The sequence below is a fragment of the Bison bison genome, unplaced genomic scaffold (genome assembly GCF_000754665.1).
Source record: "Bison bison bison isolate TAMUID 2011002044 unplaced genomic scaffold, Bison_UMD1.0 scf7180017864231, whole genome shotgun sequence".
In the NCBI taxonomy this organism is placed as follows: Eukaryota; Metazoa; Chordata; class Mammalia; order Artiodactyla; family Bovidae; genus Bison; species Bison bison.
In genome coordinates this window covers 583,615-586,743 of record NW_011494803.1, presented here as the reverse complement: position 1 = coordinate 586,743, position 3,129 = coordinate 583,615, and positions in this window count along the sequence as shown.

Genomic DNA, 3,129 nt, shown 5'->3' with positions numbered 1-3,129 from the left:
TAGAAAATAGTTTATTTTAATCCTATTCATCAACTTTGGGTTCTCTTTCAATTTTCTTCAAGCTTTATTAGTGGTTAGCATTTTAACTGGTTAATAAACAGAAGAAAAAAAATTAAAGGTTTGGTTCCCAACATACTCAATATACTCAGTGTTGGAGAGAATATGGAAGAAAAGGTACAATTATTCTTTAAGTTGTAAACAGCTAGGAAGGGCACCTTGACAAGGTCTATCACAATTCTGAATGCACACACCCAAAGACATATAGATTTCACTTCTGGAAACTAATCCTACAGACACATTAAGTCAAAAAACACTAGCTCCCTCTTGCATACTTCTTGCTTTATGTCAGAAGACTGTGTGTAGTCACTTCCCCAGTAACCAAATTGACAGAGCTGGGACATGAGCCCAAGAAGCTCGTCTCCAGAGTCTTGGCCCTTAACTGCTATCTTTCTCATTTACTCAGACATGATAAAGCAAAGTTTGAAAACAACTTAAATGTCCACCAATACAGAATTTGTTAAGGAAATTATAATAAGGTCCAAACATCCAATAGATCGCTACAAAGCCACTAAAAATCATGAGGCAGTTTGGCAGGCACTGATGTGGAGCAATCAAATCTTAGCAAAACGATTAGAGTGTAAAACAACACAGTAGGCTATCATTGTATAAAATATTTTGAAATGAATCTCTTTGGGGAAACGATCATAAGGAAAGGGTAATATTGATAGTCCCTTAAGAGAAAAATAAAAATTTTGGTGGGGAACTTTCTCTTAATACCATTTTGTACCATTGGGATTTTGAAATAGGTGCTGATAATCCATTTGAAACAATTATTATTTTCAATAACGTGAACATATACAAAGCTAATCAAAACTAGGACAGTTAAATCTGCATTGCTTTAATGTTTTCTCACTTAGGACTTCCTTTGCCTGATACAGCCGGGAGCAGAGTTGCTTAACTGCTATTCATGACCCTCTCTTTCCTCCTCTCACATGGGAAGCAGCAATTCAGCTTTATTAAACTAGGGGGTGGGGGGATTTGATTATATGAATACATTACACATGTATGACCTATTGCCTCAGCATATTTCTCATCACCTCAGCCATTTTCATTATCCATGGTCCCTACTCAGATTAAAATCCTAGCTGGCTCCTCTCAGAGCACTTGATTCTAGCTCCTGGGATTTCCCAAGGCCTGATTCATGTTCTACCTAATCAAAAAACTTCTTCCTGTGAGTTCTCTATCAGCTTGGATGAAGGCTTTCCCTCGAGTTTATAGGATATGAATCAGAGCTGGGTAAACCCCCTGGATTAGAGTAATCTCTTTATTTACACACTTATCAGCATGTTATTTTTTAAACCCCCAAAAGATGAAACTTTTGCCAGCATTTTCAGGAATGAAGCTGTTCTCATAAGGTGGGGACAGAGCAAACAGAAGGTCAACATGAGGGACAGAGGAATTAAGAAATGCAAAAGGGTTGGCCAATTGTATAAGACCTTATGATCTCATTTTTCTCTGTCCACAAGGATCTCGATGTCTGAATGTTCTGACATGTTGCAAAATTTCTCCTGTTAATCTCACCTATCTGAATGCATAAGAATCATCTATATTAAATACCTGGAGATCTCATCCCCATTTTTTCCATTTAAGGAATGTTATACAGTCCTTCCTCACCAGGTAGGAGCTGCCGGAAACTTTTCAGCATGTCCTAACCACATTTATCTAACATTTATGTACATTTACGAAGATTTTGCTCAAGTGGGGTTTCTGAGTCAGAAGTCCTGGTTTGGGCCTGAGATTCTGCATTTCTATCCAGTGGTGCCAATGCTACTGATCCACAGGATGTACTTTGAGCAGAAAGGCCCTGGAGTGATCTTAACGTTAAGAAGAGACCACAGCAAGCAGTACCCTTCTGAGTTTGCACAAACACGTGTTGAATGCAAGGAACAAAAGAGTGGGATACACAGGCACACAAAGAAAGTTTGTACAGAACAGCATATGCAGAAAGGGGGTAGCATTCGGTTAAGAGCATGAGGTCTAGACTCTAACAAGCTCCATTTAGAGCTACCAGTACATTACTCACAGTTTGTGCAACCTTGGGAAAGCAGCAGAACCATTCTAAGCTTCTTTCTTTCAGGAGTTAAAGGGTAACAATAATAGATTGAACCTTATAATGTTGTCATTTTTGCAATTCAGAAAAAGTCAAAGGTGGGCAATTTTGTACAGTTCACTCTAACAGCACCACTTCCCAGAGCAGCTGTGAAGATTAAAATGGACAGCATATGTGACTATAACACTGGTACAGAGTAAGAACACAGTAAATTCTAGTATGTACTACCGTATTCTGAATCGTATTTGTGTGCATGTGTGCACTTTAAAGGATGAGGATGGAGCAACTAGATATTTCTGTCCCTTGTTCTTTATCAAAAGGAGGCTTCTTGGATTTTCTTTCCTCTTTTTCCTTTATCAGTTCAGTCAGTCAGTTATGTCCAGCTCTTTGCAACCGCATGGACTGTGGCATGCCAGCCTTCACTGTCCTTCACCAACTCCCAGAACTTGGTCAAATTCATGTCCATTTAGTCGGTGATGCCATCCAAACATCTCATCCTGTCATCCACTTCTCCCCCCACCTTCAATCCTTCTCAGCATCAGGGTCTTTTCCAATGAGTCAGTTCTTCACATCAGGTGGCCAAACTACTGGAGCTTCAGCTTCAGCATCAGTCCTTCCAGTGAATATTCAGGACTGATTTCCTCTAAGATTGACTGGTTGGATCTCCTTGTAGTCCAAGGGACTCTCAAGAGTCTTCTCTAACACCACAGTTCAAAAGCATCAATTCTTTGGTGCTCAGATTTCTTTATAGTCCAACTCTTACATCAATACATGACTATTGGAAAAACCATAGCTTTGACTAGACAGAACTTTGTCAGCAGAGTAATGTCTCTGTTTTTTAATATGCTGTCTAGTTTGGTCATAGCTTTTCTTCCAAGGAGAAAGCATCTTTTAATTTCATGGCTGCAGTCACCACTAGAACCAGTCTGTTGTTCCATGTCCAGTTCTAACTGTTGCTTCTTGACCTGCACAGATTTCTCAGGAGGCAGGTAAGGTGGTCTGATATTCCCATCTCTCTG